The sequence below is a fragment of the Arvicanthis niloticus genome, chromosome 26, assembly GCF_011762505.2.
Source record: "Arvicanthis niloticus isolate mArvNil1 chromosome 26, mArvNil1.pat.X, whole genome shotgun sequence".
Classification (NCBI taxonomy): domain Eukaryota; kingdom Metazoa; phylum Chordata; class Mammalia; order Rodentia; family Muridae; genus Arvicanthis; species Arvicanthis niloticus.
In genome coordinates, this window is record NC_133434.1 from 10,057,630 (window position 1) to 10,076,030 (window position 18,401).

At 42.6% G+C, this 18,401-nt stretch overlaps 1 long non-coding RNA gene across 1 annotated transcript; it reads right to left on the minus strand.

Moving 5' to 3' along the window:
* Window positions 1-1,648: 1,648 nt before the first annotated feature.
* On the minus strand, window positions 1,649-7,131 carry LOC143439051 (uncharacterized). Its single transcript, XR_013107504.1, has 3 exons — window positions 6,949-7,131; window positions 5,331-5,521; window positions 1,649-2,535 (listed from the first exon to the last, which is right to left on the minus strand). It is a non-coding gene; the product is annotated as an uncharacterized LOC143439051 (long non-coding RNA).
* Window positions 7,132-18,401: the final 11,270 nt, after the last annotated feature.

Sequence of the window (18,401 nt, forward strand, 5' to 3'; positions counted from 1 at the left end):
GCTGAATATATGGGTAACCATCAGCAAAACTCCTGCTGAAAAAGTGTTTGCATGCACAGATTCCAAACTCAAAAGTTCTGGAAAGAAAATCGTCAGAATCTCCAGAACATTCTGGAAATGAGTCTAGTGAGTTAGGCTTTCTGAAGTATAATGTCTATCTTTTCTCAAGAGAACTTCATTTTCCAGATAAAAGACAACACTATAACTATAACTGGGGTGGAAACAAGATTAACAACACAGGTAGGCACTTGGTATATCCATCCTGTCTCTCTGTCTCTCTGTCTCTCTGTCTGTCTGTCTGTCTGTCTGTCTCTCTCTCTCTTTCTCTCTCTCCTCCTGTCTTCTCTCTCACTTTCTCTTTCTGCCTCTCTTTCTTTCTGTCTCTGTCTCTCTTTCTATCTGTCTCAGTCTCTCTCGCTCTCTCCTCCTGTCTTCTCTCTCACTTTCTCTTTCTGCCTCTCTTTCTTTCTGTCTCTCTTTCTATCTGTCTCAGTCTCTCTCTCTCTCTCTCTCTCTCTCTCTCTCTCTCTCTCTCTCTCTCTCTCTCTCTCTGAAACTCAGTCCACAACATGGTTAACAATGGTTCCCCCAGGACCTGAGATAGAGGGCTAAGAGCCAGAAAAATGGTTTAAGCTGGAGAAGCCTGTATCTCACATCCTAGTGCCAATGGGACTACAAGAGAATTAAAATTACTGCCTCCTCCTCCTCTAGAGAGAAGTGTTCTGAAAGCCTGGGGATGTGGCATGCCTACATAGTTTGCATGAAGCTATGGATTCAATCTCCAGTACTACATAAAACAAAAGTTGCTCGGGGCTACCAATTCCGTTATCTCAGAACTGTGGAATGTGTAGATTTTGGAGCTAAGGGAAATGACCTCTCGATGTTTTCATTTTAATCACCAGATCTTGATTCCAGTCCTCATATTGAGTGTACCTCAGGACCAATCATACATCTTCCATTAGGTTAAATCATTCAAATTCTCATTTTTATAAATAGAAATATGTCAAATGTTGGCAATTTCGCATAATTCGATCCACATTTCATAGATATGGCTGAAAAGATTTATACTTACCTTTAATTCTTCACAGTGGTCCCAGGATTTCAAAGTTTCTATTATCCAATGCCTGCACTTAGATCCTACTGAGATGCTCTGGGGACCAGATACACCCCACCACGCACAGTAAATACCTTATGTGTGGACTCAGGAAAAAAAAAAATACTTGAGCACCTGGGTTCAAATTATTTAATCTCTCTATTAGTTAGTAGGTGTTTGAGTAATTAGTCTCCTTTGTATAGCAAAAATGCTCAATTGTTAATTAGTAAGAAAACACAGGATTATTTTTAAGGACTAAAGTATGTGCTATAGCCATTTGTAACTGGACACACACACACACACACACACACACACACACACACACACACACACACGGCGTGCTACCAGCTCAGTAGATGTTCACTGAATGGTATTTCCCTCCAGCACTTTTCGTATTTCCTTATATCTCCTTATGTCCCCTAATAATTCCAGCAACAGCTGAGGGAAGAGCCCAAGTAATGAGACAGCCTGTGGGGTTGATGAAGGTAACTAGAACCAAACAATACTAGGACCAAAAAAAAAAAAAGATAGCTTCATACATAGTTTATTATTTTATATTCAGCAGCTGAACCCACCTCAAGGAATATATGCCTTAAACTCGTTTACTAGAAAACTGTCTTATTATGTTGTCTTCTTATCTTAAGATACCTAAGCTCCATTTGAATTCTGTACATGATATGCCTGTGTTTACATCAAATGTCATTTTCCAACACAGCAGTTCTAGCCTCCTTTCCTTTGGCAACATACAAGACATTAACATAAATTAACATATATGATACTCTTTATGGAGGTGGGGGGGATATTCTGAGACTCCCTAATTCCCCATAGGTCCTCCTTTCTCTTTCACTCTAGAAAGCCATGAGAAGAGGGGGTAACAAAGGTGACTTTACAGTGATAACAATAGATGTTAACAAACCAACTGTCATGTCACTGTCATGCCTGCATCATACCTGAAATGTGTATATCGTGCAAAGCCTACATAGACACTCACTCTTCTAAGGCATGTAATGCCACGATCATTTGGAATGACCAGAAACCACGAAGCCATCAGGTAATTTATAACTAGAATATTTATAGTCTCTACCATCTTAGTCATAGGTTTCTAGGTGCTCTGACCTACAATGAAGTCTGAATTGTTTTTTTCTGTATACCAATGCTGAACAAATGAATCCATTTCAACTACAGTGCTTGGCACAATAGCATCCCTGCCTCTGTATGGCTAAAAGCACTCCAGGCTTCCTGTCTCCCCACATCTCCTATAGGAACGATGCTGCTCCAAGTTCTTCCTGAACATCAGAAGCATTTCTTCCACATCTCTAGACTTGTGAGCATTCTGGTAGTCCCTTTCTTCTCTGTGGTCAAAGCTATTTCTCATCAATTATGAGAAGTATGGCTTTGGAGATACCACCAGGGCTATCAGAAGCCTGCCACAGTTCATGGCCCTGGAATAGACATACATGTTACAAATGAAACCTCTTCAAGCCAAACCCCAATGCTGTAAAACTGCAATTAGTTTGCAGTTTGTAAATCTTTCCGGAGTGAGATTCAGGACAGGTTTCCTCCCTTCTTAACAAAGACTTCCTCATTGAAGAGCCAGGATCAGGACCAAGGATAATTTGCAATCTTGTTGTGCTTATGGTTAATGCAAGGAGTGTAAGATTTGGTTTATTCTTAAGATATAGAAAGGTAGAATGAGGGTGTGGCGGAACCAAAAGGAACAATGAGATAAATTTCATCCTCTCCAGCTGTAAAGGCCAAACTGCCTCTCAATTCTAAGGGCAAGTTCACATACTTCTGCATGATGCACAGCAAGAACCTCCAGGACCTGGCCGTGCTCATGTGCCCTCAAGAATAGCATTCTCCTCTCTTCACTAACATGATACATGTGCCTTTCTGATGGGGGCTTAGCACAAACATCAGAAACCCAGAAGACGAGCAATGGGTTCTGAAAAAATGAGCAAACTGACTCTGCACTAAAGCCGCACACAAGCCAAGAAGAGGTCAAAGCCAAGAGCAGTGAACTCGAGGTTTGGGTAACATGCAAAGAACTTATTGTTCTGGTTGGTTTTCATTGTCAATTCTGGAAGGCTTGGAATCACCTGGGAAGGGGAAACCTCAGTTGAAAAACTGCCTCAATCAGATTGGCCTGGGGCAATATCCATAAGAGACTGTTTTGATTGATGATTGTTATGAGGGAGCCAGCCCAGTGTGGGCGGTGTCATCCTCTAGGTGGATGGGTCTATGCTCTTTAAGAAAGCTAGCTGAGCAGGAAACAGTGAGCAAGCCTGTAAACAGTGTTTATCTGTTTTCTGTTTTTTACTTGACTTTTAATCCACTATGGACAGTGACCTGGAAGTATAAGCTAAAATTAACCCTTTCCTTCCCTAAGTTGCTCTTGGTCACAGTGTTTCTATTTCTAGCACAGTGACAGAAAGCAAAATAGAACACTCAAGAACATGTCTTTTTCTGCCACGTGGAACTATAAGCTCCTTCCTGGAAGTATGTTTATAAGCTGTGATCATGAAATAATAAGCTTCAGTCTCCCCCCTCCCCCAGATGGACTAGGAATGATAGTTCTTTCTGTGCACTCTCTTTTTAGGAAATCATAGGCATATTCTAAAATGGCTACATTTGCTCAATAAGCCTTTCTTGGAACTGAGGTCAGATTCAGTTTACAAAAAGCAAATCTAATTTGTATTTCTGAAAAAGCATTCTCCCAGTTTTATTGCCCACCAGATTCACAAGACATAGCTTCTGGGCAGCTTTTAGTAGCTCCCAGTGAGATACCCGTCCTCCAAGGATGAAAATGTGATGTAATTAAAGATGTTTAAGACACTATTCCAAGATTACTGGTGTGTGTGTGTGTGTGTGTGTGTGTGTGTGTGTGCATGTACCTCAAGTGTCATTTTGTAAGCACCACCAACCTTGTTTGTTGAGAGAGGGTCTCTTACAGGCCTGAGGCTCCCTTATCAGGTGATGCTGAGTAGCTAACAGTCCTCAGGGATTCACCTATCTCTGTCTCCCCAGCATGGGAATTACAATTGTGTGCCATCATACCTGAATTTCTGATATGGGTTCTGGGCATTGAACTCATGAATTCTTGCTTACAAGGCCTTTTACCAACCGACCTGTCTCCCCAACTCCCCATTCATCATTCTAAAGGAGAGTTCCAAAGATGCCTTGAGTGATTTTTTTTTTCAGAATCTTGAGTATAAGTGTAACTCTATTAAGAAGATGGCCGTGAGAACAATAGCGTGCTTTAGAATGCTCCATTCTCACAGGCTACTCAACAGTCATGATCGGGTACCATGAACACTACGGAGTCTGTTAGACAATGTTCACCTGTGTGTGTGTCCTTATTGAGTGCTTCTAAGAACCTCATGGAAATAACAGGAGCAGTAACAGTTGACCCTTACTGAGTGCCTCCTACCAGTCAGGGGCTCTGTTATGGCTTATTTCATTGAAATCTGTATTTCACAAACAAAAGCCAAATCTTTAGAAAAGCTAAGAACCTTGCTAATGCCACACTAATATTAAGAGGAGTGAGATTCGTGAGCCTATTTGTCTGGCTTGTTCTTAATTACGTGGGCTTTATGTGCTATGGTGTAAGCTGCAGGCCCTTACTTACTGTGATATGGTCTCCTGCTTTTTAAAAAGATCTATCGTTTTTTAATTATGTGTAGGTGTGTGTGAGTTTTGTGTGTGTGTGTGTGTGTGTGTGTCTACATGTGGGTATGTGCTCATGAATGGGGGTGTCCTCTGAGGACAGAGCCTGTTGAATCCTCTTGCTTGTAAGAATTAAACCCATATATATATGTGTGTGTGTGTGTGTATACATATATATATGTATATACATATACGTATACATATACATACATATGTATATATGTATATGTATGTATATACATATAAATGTATATACATATGTATGTATATGTATGTATATACATATGTGTATATATGTATATGTACATACATATATATATATGATATTATATATAGTAGGTCCCAACTCATCCAACTTATATTTTCTTTCAATAAGAAAATTGTCTAGTTTCATGCTCAATAATACAACTTGTAAACTAGATTGGTGATAGTGGCCCAACCAGGACAAAGGACAATACAAGTTGGAAATATTGGACAAAGTTACTCAAGGCAGATCAGTTTCTCTACCCTCCCCCACCCAAAAGCCAGGTTCATGGGTGTGAGTCAAAGGTGTCAGCAGGGAATTCTCTACCTAGTAGGTACCAGTCCGGGTGCAGCAGGAGGCTTTGAAACTTGTCTGCTGTTCTTTAGTTCCAGGTAAACCCCTGTGGTGGGTGGCAGGCCTCAGTCACTCCATCCTGACATCCTGAATGGGCACATCCATCTCTCTTCTTCTCTCTCCTTGAGCCTCCCCCATGCATATTTATAAAGACTTCAAGAATCCTAGGATCCCATAAAAATGCAAAGTACAATTATTATTAATGACGATACAGTTAGCAAGGAAGACATTTGTTATTTCTACTCAATTGCTTTCCCCCGGGAGCAGTAGCCTTTTTCTTTCTTTCTTTCTTTCTTTCTTTCTTTCTTTCTTTCTTTTTTTTTTTTTTTTTTTTTTTTTTTTTTTTTTTTTTTTTCGAGGTGTTAATGTACAGTCCGGGCTATTTTGACTCTCAGTCATTCTCCTGGAGAAAGTTGGGCTGCAGACTAGGGCGGTGCCCTTCTCTTCCCTCTGCAGCGTTCTACTGGCTGAGCCCTGGTTGCTGGTGTAGATGAAACTGTGGGTCTTTATTTGATTTCTGGTCTCAGGAAACACTCTTTGGATCAAGGCGGCTAGACTAGGAGAGTTCCTTTCTCTCGGAGGTAGTCACTAGTCTGTGCAGGCAGCCCGGGCTCATAGATCTAGTTCTATTTCCCCACTTATTCACCTGGAACTAAGTGATTTTTTTTTTCAAGGCGAAGGGCGAGCACATTTCCTTATGTAAGCAGTCCTGTTCTAATCACCATTGTTTCTCAGACCAGAGGCTGGCTAAGACTGGGAGCCATTTCCATTCACCGTTCGCAGCCTTCCATTGTAATTTCAGAAGAGTTTAAAGAAAAATACTAAACCGGTCTGGGATTTCCCCATAATGACCTACTTCCTCTAACACACACCAGAACCGATTCAAAAGTGAATTTCTACGAGGAAAGGGCTCCCTGAAAAGTCTCCATTATCCTGTGCCCTTCAGAAAGTACCTTGCCTTTCTTTGGGCTCCCATCCCCCGCTCCCACCCTCCCTCCAGTCCCGCACCCTGCCTTTCCCTCCTTCTTAAGAAGACTTTCCCAGGTCCCTGTTGGCTGTGGTTGAACGACGTTGGCTGCAGTCCATGCCGCAACAAAGCCCTGGCATTCCAGCTGTCTGCGTCTAATCTCCAGTGTCAGCTCTCGTTAATGTGTGAGCGTGAAATCAGAGGGGGCAGAGCTGCACGGAATATTAAAACCATGATCAGAATTCCACTGAGATGCTGAGAGGCTGCGAGCACCATTAGAGGAAGCTGTCAAATCACGGCTTCGCATTAAATAAAAGATTTCTATCGGAGCAAAGTACAATCAGTGAATCGCTGAGCTAAATTAGCATTTTTTCAATTGGAGATCGAAGGTGATTTATTGTTCTACACGACATTAATGTAACTATGTGCTTGACCCGCTAAGGCAGCTAATTTTTCATTTAAATGGTTTCTTTCCTTCCCGGTGCAAAGGCTGCAATCATATTTCAGCTTTGCCGAGCGATCAGAAAAGTCCTGGAATGTTGCAGAAATGCTGTCCCTCCCCTCTCCTTCCTTCTCTTTTTCCTGCTCCAGAGCCTTCCTCCTCCCCTCCCCTTCCCTACTAACCTCATGGCTGGTGGTCAAGGTCACAGAGGAAGAGTAATCTCAAAGCCACCGACTTCAAAGCCTCCATCAAAGAAGCCCCCACGTAGCCATTGAATTAAAAGGGAGTGGGGGAGGGTGGGGTCCAGGCACTGGCCGTTCCTATCAACAAGAAAAGACCCTTTAACTGCCCTGCTGGTAGGGCCCAATCCGGGGCATCCTGGGTCCAGTCTCTCTTGTAGCCTTCTTACTGTGCCTCCCCCTCATATCCTCCTGATCCCCCTCCCCCTCCCCCCCCACATCGCCTCAAGATAATATGCATTTCCAATTAGCAGAGCACATTCTAGCCATGTTCTCTTTGACTGCCCTAACTATCTTCCTTTTTGCTAAAAAGCAAAGCTGTCATTAATGCAATCCTGCAGCTCCATTAATCCGAGGTACAATGCAGCTTTTCTCTCTCTGGCTCCCCGGAACATAAAAACTACAGTTACTCAAGCACCCCTCTTCTATTTAGACTCCTCGCCCATTGTCTTTCATTACATACCTGATGTAACACAGTAGCCACCCAAGCTCTTGAACACAGAACAGAAGCATGCGATTCCATTCATTTCCCAGCGCCCTTGCTTTCAAAAGGCAGCTGGTATTTTTGTTGTGGTTGTTTTGAAGCACATGGATTTTAATCTCTGGGAATTAATGAATATATTTTAGGGTACACTGGGGCCCCTCACATGTGGCCAACTTGTTGGATTTAGAACAAGATGGGCAACCTGGCTGAAGCCCCAGTAAATTACATTTTTACATTTCCCTGAATTGCTTCTTATGGAATTAGTTCATTGTGTTTCACTTTGAGAAGAAGGGGAGGAGCCGGCAAGGGGTGGCAGGCAGTACCACTGACATCTGCCATGCCTTACCAACGTAAATGTAATTTCTAAAACTAAACAGACATTGTACTGGTAGCTAGTACGCTTATTTCAGTTGTCTTCGTGTCCCATCCCAAAGTCTACTTAGTGAAATTACGGATTGAGATTCGTGGTGGAGGCATTAAAGGACTTGCCTATCCTTAGGATCTGAGGCCAAGGACAGTCCCTGCTCCACGGCTGACTATGGACACATGAAAGAAGAGTGCCCTGCCTCCCCCCCACCCTCCCTCCACACACACAGCCTCAAAACAAAAGTGATGAAGTTCCTTCAAGGGTCAGTGAATTGGGAGAAAACTTCCCTCCCACCTTTATCACAATGGGACCTAATTGGCACACACACCCCACCCTCATCCCCCAACTTCTCCTCCCCTACCAGTCAGCCAAAAGGCCTCGGAGTGATGGGTCAGGCGACTGACCTTTGTTCTCACTCAGTGAAAAGGCCTCTCACTAGGCCAAAGGTGGGGGTTAGGGTGGGTAATTGGAAACATGTACTTGCCATCATTGTGTCAAAGTTGTTTGTTCATGTCCGTCTTTTTCTAAAAACTAGAAAGCAATGCCATCTCTCTCCCATACTGACCATCACTAAAATTCAACAACTCTAAACAAGAGACATAGATTCCATCACTGAACAAAGGAGAATTTGATCACCAACTACCTCATGGTACTGACCATCGCTCACCCACTTCCCGTTTGGTTGATTTCCGCAGGACTTCTGCACCAATGGGCTACATCTGTCCAGACCAGTGTTCCTTCTATCCCTGGTCACTCATTCATGAGCCAAGATATGTCACAGCATGCCACATTTCTCAATTTCCCATTTGCAGGGCAATCCCACTCCAGTCCAAATCAAAGGACCGGAGTCACGGTTCAATTCTTCCGTGCCCTCTCTAAGCATAAGTTGCCCTCATATGGTGTTGTCTTCTGGAATATAATTCTATTGTTTGAACTCGGGACCTTCAGGCTATTTTTGGTCACTCCTGGTGCACAGAATAGAACTTCAGTACAGGGAGAGACACGCAGACAGGTAATCGATCAATCTACATGGTCTGTCACATGCTGAGAACTTACAAGCAACACCACCCTAAACGATTGGCAAAGGCTAGACTTGAGGCTGAGGGAGACATGTTTGGGGGGTTAGAAAGCTCGAGAAGAGGAAACAATGTGGTAGCAGAGCAGACTTTGCAAAGGGTAGCCAGACCATGAGACCGTGAGTCACAATGGTTGACATGTACAGTTCAAAAGGTTCTTAATATCCAAAGACACGATTTGGTGGACTTTTGGAAAGAGGATGGAGCCAAGGATGGATGAAATCATGATACCATTCCATTCTGGTCAAAAGCTTAAATCATGGAGTCTTCTCCAGAGAAAGAAGTACTGTAATGGGTGACAGAATCTTTCACCAGGTGGGCACAGAGAACACTTAGTCCTCAGGCACAATGAGGTCACTCCCAGAATAGGTGTACAGAAGGCTCAAGAGACAAACTCAAAAGACTACCCTGGCCTTGGAAGCAGTTCTCAGGCCCCTCACCTTACAAAAGATCACAAGTGTGATGCTATAAAGCAGCTACATGAATTGCATCTGGATTTAGATGCCCATGTGTGTGTATGTGTGTGCGCGCTCGTGTGTGCTGTCAGACATTATACTCACTTCTCAGTGCTCAGTATATTGTAAAGATGTCGTATAAATCTCCCCTTGTTGGGCACCAATTTGGAGGCTCAGGAATGATCCAGCTGTATCCGATTTCAGGTTCGATGACACTGAAGGTTTTGTTTTGTTGTTTCGCTGTGTTATGGTTTCATAAAAACATTTGTGAAGACTGACATGTATGATACTAGAAACTCCATATATGATTCACTTAACCCCACCACATAAAACTCAATAAATTACTGCAGCAGAACTGTGTGTTTGGGGTCTAGGATTATGTTCCTCCCTAAATTATTAAGAGTGATGGTGGCAGAAACACTGAAATTCAAGTTCCAAAGTCTACCTCCTAATGACTTACTCTTCAAAAAACACTTGGACAATTTGAAATATCCACTCCCAGAGGTGGTATTTTGTAAAAATGGAGCTTAAAACAGTCAAAATATAAAGCTGGTTAGAAAAAAAATCATCGAGAGTACAAAACCACAATAGATGGGAGTGCTTTTATTTGGAGAATATTAGCTAAAAACTGGACCTCTCTTGGGCGTGTATCAAATGCATTACAGTGTTGCAAATATCAAGGTACACGCATTAATATGTTCTGATCCTCATTCTCATAATTTATTATTCTAATAAACTATGTCCTATCCTCTCCATTGTAAAGATAAAGAAACGGGGTACAATGGTGTCAACTGTCCCCAGGGTGGTACATTCAAGTGCTACTGATAGAACCAGGATTCAAATCCACCCAGATTTGAACTTCCAATTCTACATTCTGACATCACGGTATTGCTGCCAGAGAAGAATGCAGCATGACTCTCTGTTACCATCAGGATGCCCTGCAGATGTTTCAGGAAGGCAATTTGGAGTCCTATAGCTGAAAATAAGGAAAGAAATAGTCTTGACCTTTAAGATGAAGGGAAGTTTTACATGGCCATAAAGTAGGGAGAAGCACCCTAGAACTGAGAGGGGGCATGGCTGGAAGAAGAGAAGCCACACTCCTCATGTAACCTCCCCGAATCTTTCGTGCTGCCTTCTAAGTGTCCTTGCATCTTCTTGGATCACAGTAGGTACCCAACACATATCAAACAAACCAAATGGATGATATTCTCATGAGTACATACGTGAATGAAGCTGAAATGTGTGTAATATTGAATAATAATAACTCCAGCACACTGAAGGTGACCGAGAAAAGCATGCCAGAGAATGGCTTCAAGCAGGAGCAAATTTGGTTTCTGGTGGCCCCTGTCTTCAGTCTCTCGCCATGCCATGGCATTGTCACGACGTGTGAGAGATTTGTTTAGAGTGGGGGAAGCATATTTTTGTTTGCATTTGCTTAGCACATTGCTGTCGCACATTTTGCTCTGAGATGTAAAGTCATCTGCACGCGCCGGTTGTGCAGTTAGAACAAAGTCAAAACAAGCGTCAGGCGGGTTGTCAGCCACATGGCCTAGGCAGATTGTCATGCTCCTTTGCCCATGACTGCTGCTGTCTCCTGTACTCTACCCTGACTCTCCTCCTTGCCCCTGAAACACCAAACCTACACATATACCTTGCCAACCACGGGGTCTAATTTCTAACTTTGTAGAAGACAACAGTTGCACAGAACACAGACCCAGTCCACCAGAGTAGCAACGGCTTACCTTGGTGAACCATCTGTACATCAGCTTAAACTGCAAGCCATTTTGTGTCAAGAATCCTCTCACCCTGTATCACAGCATCTTCTGAAAAAAAAAAAAAAAAAAAAAAAAGAACAGGATACCCAGGCCAAATGATAATATGTTCTTTCTTTTAACCATCTGCACTAACACCTTCATTCATTCAAATCCATCTCCTTTCCAAGTCACAAGGAAAATCACCATACCGAGGGATCAATATCAAGATTATTGGTGTTGCAAAGCACACAATGTCTTGCCCCTAGTATAGCAGATTGGATACTTAACACTAAGCCTAATAGTTCCAAATGATTTGCTCATTTCCCTCTGTCTCAGAGCTGACTCTACTGGCAGCACAAGTCCAAGTTAATATCCTAACATTTCACCATGTATTTGTGGTTCATCAGTAGAATTATAGTAAAAACCGATCTTCTCCATTACTCAATAGATCTTTAGGTAGTGCCCACCTTGTGTCAGAAGCTACACCAGGGTTTAAGATGAGGCACACTACAAAGCATGCTTGGTTTCCATCCTCGTAGAACTTAACGTCTACGGGAAGAACAGATAAATGCCCCGGATGGTAACTGTTATGAAGGAGAACTGGGGATGCTCGGGAGAGAGAACAGTGAGGGAGAGGGCAGAACATGCCAAGGCTCTGTGGCCCATCAACAGCATGAGCAGTCAGAGGAGTGAAAGAAGAGTCAAGGATGGCTCCTGGAACACAGATGACACACTGGAGAAACTTGGCAACCGGAAAAGGACTGTGAAAAATGCGAGAGCACAACTTTTAATGGAATTTATGCCTCTTTGAGGGGAGCACCTCTAACCGATGCTCTTGGATGACTGCCAAAGAAGACATTTAGCCAAAGACGAGCAAGTTCCATTTCTTGTTATATCACACTTTATAAGCTATGGAGGCCAAATCCCATGGAGGAGTGATGAGCCTGTTCACATTCTCAGTGGCTTCTGGCTCCTCCTTGGCAATATTAAGCTCAACCATATCCAAGTTCATAGGTTAAAAGATATACTTGTATGCCAATTTTTACCCCCTCCACAGCAAGGCCAAACTTGTAAGTGGTTATATCTGTCTGCTTATTTTACCTTTATTTTGAAGCACTGGACTTGGTGAGCATGCATTTACTCACAGATTACACATAAAGATATATCAAAAGCTATGTACCAGACCAGGGTTGTAGCTCAGTGGGAGATCTCTTACCTAGCATGTGAAGGCTCTGAGTTCAGACCCCAGAATCCAACAACACCCCCCAAAAGCCATGTATCATTAAAAGACCTCCAGGTATACATTTTACTTCCAGAGCATCAGAGATCTACACAATATCTTCTGGCTCGCCCAGATTTGCTCTGCTCAGTTCGGGAATCCAATCAGCAGAGGACACCCCGCCTCCCCCATGAATAGCCCATGGTTCTACAGTGTGAATCTAAAATGCGGCCCAAACCCCATGTACTTGTAGCTTGTACTCTGAGGTGGTTCTGTGGGACATTTGTATAAGAGGCCAGTCCAGTAGGAGGTTTTCAGGTCTTCAAAGGGGATTTTAAGACCATAGCCTCTTTTCCTCCCCCCCCTTTTTTTTTTTAACATTCTGGTCATGAGGTGAACAGCTTCTCTGGTTCAACTATCATGATGTCCTGAACCAAACCACTGCAACCCACCCGCCATGGGCTGAAACTTCCCAAACTGTAAGTTCAAGAGAATCTCGTGATTTCGAGCTGAGTGTTCACGGGATGGTGTTTTGAGAGAAGTTAATCATCCTTCCCACTATAGCTAGCAAGGAGGAGCTCTGATGAGCATGTCTGTCTCTGGCATCCCAGTCCCAATCTTTCATGTTTTATTTCTGAGACCCAAGGCAGAGAACACACACAGATTGAGATAGATGAAACCTTTCGCCTTCACAGCCTCTTGCTTGCCTCGACTTTCTCCTCTTTCTACTTTCCACATAGAGCCATGATTTCTTCCCCTCAGAACTCCTCTGAGCACCTCCCCACTATATTCTCTGTACCTAGATGAGTCTCCAGTTCATACCTTCCATCACATCCTATCTACTGGGCTTTGATGTCAGGGGATCCCTACAAAGGGACAATTGAGCATTCTCCTAGGAGACTAGTGACCACAATTCCTGCGATATGAAGGAAGGAGCTTAATTTGTGCAAGACTTCTGGGAACTCCATAGATTGTGTACAAAGACATTCCCAAGGACTGTTCTGGATGGCCTTCCATCCTAATCTAGCAATTGTTCACACCTATTTCATGTCTAATGACTTCTTGTTGTTGACCTGGATCCATTCTGTCTCTCCTTTTCTAGATATAAAGCTCATGAGATATAAAGTTCCTTGGTCTTACTAAGCAGCAGCAGTAAATACCTAGGGAGAGCATAGGCAATCAGTAGTTTTGTTAAATCACCATATTGGGAGCAGTTGTTCACAAGGCCATAGGAAATATGGCTTTAGTGATATGGCCAGAATATCCTCCAAGAAAAAGTGCAAAGGAAAGACAATCAGGTTTCCCTCTCCTCATATATCATCAAGCCTGTACCAATATGTGGCATTTATAAGCCATTGAAACGAAGTAACGATGCATCTTTGGACAGTCCTGATAGATATCAGTAGATTGAATAGACTTGCTCAAGAAAGGCATGACATAATCATATTATGCAGTATTTCTTCACTTTGAAAAATGTACAGATGTCTATCTTAAAGACAAACAAGTCAGATTTATGGACAAATTTATCATCCTGAACATGCCAGATTTTTTTCTAGACTCGAAGCTGAACCAAGTCAGGCATGATCAGTAATTGGATAGGAGGAAACAACAACAACAAAATCAACCCCCATGAAACCCCATGACTCAAATTTAAGGCTTTTAGCTGAGTTTTGTTTTCAATACAAGGTCTCCTGTGTCCCCTCTCACCTTCAAATTCATTATGTATTCAAGGATGACCTTGGATTTTCTTTTAATAGTATTTTTTCCTTACTCTTAACAACTTCATACGTGTATTCAGTGTAACATGGAAATGACCATATTTGCTCCTCATTTCTCTCTCCAACTTCTCTCAAGTATTTTTAAACACAACCCCCTTGGAATGAAATTCATGCCCCCTTTCCCCTGATAATTCACTAAGTCAAGTTAGCATTACTGATATATATGGGTGTGGTGTGTCCTATGCTGGAGCACAGAGAATCTACTGATGTCCACAGATTAATAAAGAGAGAGAGAGGGAGGGAGGGAGGGAGAGAGAGAGAGAGAGAGAGAGAGAGAGAGAGAGAGAGAAGGAAGAGATAGAGAATCCATTCCCAGCATGTATTAACTGGCATCAGCTCCTCCATAAAGGATACGATCTGGAGGGAATGTCTCCATTTATGTTAGATTTGTGCAGGAGGGATCTTGTGCAGGTAACTATAGCTGCTGTAAGTTCATCAGTGCAATAGTCATGCCTAGTCCAGAAGATCCTGTTTCGAGGCACTTCTCCTCATCCTCCGTCCCATCCGCAGTTCTTATATTCTTTCCACCTCTTGATCTACAATGCTCGCTGACATTGTTGGTGGGAGGTGGATTCAAGAAAAAAGTCTCACATAGGGATGAACACTTGGTGTGTTGTGCTCAGCCTTTTGACAAGCATGCATCTGCCCACCGAGTGCTGCCCACTGCAGGAAGAAGCTTCTCTAGCCAAGGCTGAGGGCAATCTGGAGTATAAACATAAATATGTAGAAAAATATTTAGAAATAATTTAACAATATAACTGTAAGTGTGTCACCATGTGGGTTCCAAGAATTGAATCCAGATCTACTGGAAGAAGAGGAAATGTTCTTAACCTCTGAGCCATCTCCAACTCATCAATCTCATGTTTGTTTGTTTTTGTTTTAAAAACTTATCACCACAAAACTAAGCCTCAATTCCTTATAGATGTAGACTATTTGTAAATGAAATAGAAACAAAGCTCAATGAATTACTATTAGTGTCACCACCACAAATTTGACGTGATGCGACTCATGACTTGATGTTTGAAAACTACTGGGTCTTAGGCAGTATAACAGGAGACTATTTAAAGTTGGCCAAAATGTGAGCACAGGTTGGTGTAATATTCTGTTATGCTTGCTCTGTCTCTGCCATCCTATGCCCTGAAGTTATTCTCTCTCCTAAATTCTTCCCCATGCCAATGCCTGAGAAGCCACCATTTTGTCAGCACACAGATATTCGTCTGTATTCAGTGCAGTGAAATGAATTCTGCTTCTGCCTTTATTCATTTGGGAGGTGACCTGGTGCCCATTGGCTCTAAAGCAAGTGTGATGGGGGTGCTGATGTTAGTTACATGGTAACGCTGTTAGAAGTTCATTCACATTCACATGCTTTAGAAGAAACTAGGGGATAGAAACATGATATGGGAACATTTTCATTAAGAAATGTTGGCATTGCAAGGATAATTTTCAAACATAACCCCTCCTATCAAGGATATGCATACTCCTGTCTGACATCTACCACTCCAACATAATTCTAGCTACTACATAGAATGAGGGGAATTAGACCCCATGTCATTATTCAGACATGGTCAACTATGCTAGTACTGGATTCCTATAGATAACGAAGAGAAAGAAATAGCCTGAACATTTGGAATCTCCCAGCTGGAAATTAGACTAAAAAAAAAAATTACAAACCTAGTTTACTTGGAATATTTTGCACTTGACACAAATGGCCAAGAGATAATTATGATCAAACCTTGTGAAGGCTGCTTTTATAGATGCTATAAAAGAAAGCACACACACACACATATACACACACAAACACACTGCTAGCAGGAGAGCAGGATGATATAATGGCCTATTTCATCTGTAATTTTAGCAATTATTATAAATGATGAATAAAATCTAACTGAAAGTACTTTTTTATTATCTTGCCAATGTGGCATGATCCAAAGGTTGTTCCTGAAATAGAAGTGGTTCCTTGGATGTACCAGGAACTGGAACAAGGCTGTGGATCTGAACTTTGACCCCAAGATCTTAAAGAGAATTTTGCTCATTACTCCCTTGGGAACAGAGGAGATTCTACAGTGAGATCATCTGGCACTAAAGGAGTCATGCAGATAACTCCTACTATCAAAGGAACCTACCCCAAAATTCAAGTGCCCTGGGGGCTGCTGGGTTAGCTGGCTGACAGTACTAAACTGTGCACCGAAGACCTCCTACCTACAAAAGGTGTGCCAAGGTCCAACTGCTGATGTTCATGACAGGGAAGCAGGTGATCCTATCACTCTCTTGAGGTCGCAGAGTAGAACCAGACACAAATCATTCTCCTAAAAAAATGCTTGAACCCATATCAAGTACCTGAAAGCTAACAAAGCTAGTGGTGTGTGAACCACCTAAGCACCTGTCTGATTAGATATTATCGAGAGAGAGAGTGATCAGAAGTTAGAGTCTTTCTAATAGGACGAGGTCTCTATGATACTCTCTTAATGGAGCCTAGCATCTTAGGAATGCATGGAGCCATCCTTGACTGAGGTTGTTTATGACCATAGCCCTGTAGGAGTTTGCACTCAAAAGGAAGCTTGCTTCTGATATTACCTGATTGAGACAAGACGGCATCTCCTAATATCTCCTACCCTTCTTATGGTGTGTTCTACGTACTGTGGACTCACCAGCCACTCGGAAACTGTCATTGGCTCCAGCCATTGTGCACTGCAAGCAGGCTGGCAGATCCAAGTATCCATTCCCTATTAGGAGTGGCAGCTGAAAGGAAGGGTTGGTAACCATTCATGCCTTTGATGGGAACATAGAGTATCTACTAGAAGACACCTAGTCATCTGCCTCTGTCAAATCCAAACTGCCCTCTAAGAGTCAATTGGTTTCCTAGCTCTTATCTGTAGTTGTGAGGACCATTGGCAATGGCCAGCAACCAGGTAACACATAACTCAATTTCAAAAGGAAAAGAAACGTCTTAATTCAAATATTCATTGTACATCTGTGAAAGTGCCCTAAGTAAAATTAATTGAGGCTCGGAGACTATAACTTAGAAATTATTTTGCCCAGCTGGAACAACATGACACATGGATATAATATGGGTTTGGGAACAGAACAAGGCAACTTTGTTCAGGCTTTCAATATTTATCCCCCAGGATGCAGTCATTGCTATACTGTGGTGATGGCGAACCCTAGCCTGCAGAGATCTTAGTTAGCAAAGTGGCTTGGAAGGTATCAAATCTCCAGACCTCCAGTTGTATCTTAGACTAAGGCCTCTTTGTTTACTCACTCCCTACACACATACCTTCTTCTTCAGATAGATAGTATCTTGTTTCCAACACTGCTATTTCCAGATGACTGCCATCAGCGCATCCACCTGCAGACTATGGCCTTAGCTTTTTTATTTGAATGGATACGAAGAAAGATGTCTACTTACTGACATACTCTCGTGATGGAAAAGAAGCTGGGCTCCAAGCTACGCTTTTATAATTAGATGAGTCTTGACTCAATATGATGCCAGTGTATTTGATCAAAAACCAAAACACTACCTAAAGGGCTCAAAGCAAGTCGAAGTAGTGATTTGTCTCACACTTTGATTCTTGAACATGTGTGTGTCAGAATGGCTTGTTGTTCACCAAGTCTCAACCTTGCTTTACTTGCTTATATAACTAGACAGTGCTGTGGGGAGCCAACAGAAGGTGGCTATCATCCTTGCAGCCATCTTGAGCCATATACCCTGACAAGAGACTTGTTTACAATAGCCTACAACAGCTGAGCACACTCTGATAACATCGTGTTTTAGATACCCAGGATCTTCCCTTGGGTGTGTGACACTTATAGGTGTAATTTAGAGCCAAGACTTAAAGGCATGGCTTAGAAGTGAGACATATAAAAGGCGAGAGGCAGACAGAAGAAATTATTAAACAAGTGTACTTGGAAGAGTACTTGAGACTTGAGACTTGAGGTAGGTAACTTGGAACTGGGAAAGAAACTAGCAACTTAGAACTAGGATTAGAACTTGAGACTTGTTGCTGAAGCCCAGGACCTGAGACATGGTACTAGGAACTAGGAACTTGGAGAGAAGAGAGACTGAAGAATAAACGGGATTGAATCACACTCTGTCTGGTCTCCATTCTTCACGTCTGTCCTCTCTCTCTCTCTCTCTCTCTCTCTCTCTCTCTCTCTCTTGCTGAACCCCTACCTGTGGACGGGAGCAGCTTGGGGTAGTGCGGGCTCTAACAATTTAGTCCCCAAGGCTTTTGGCAGTGCGGGTTCCAACATTGATAGAGCGGT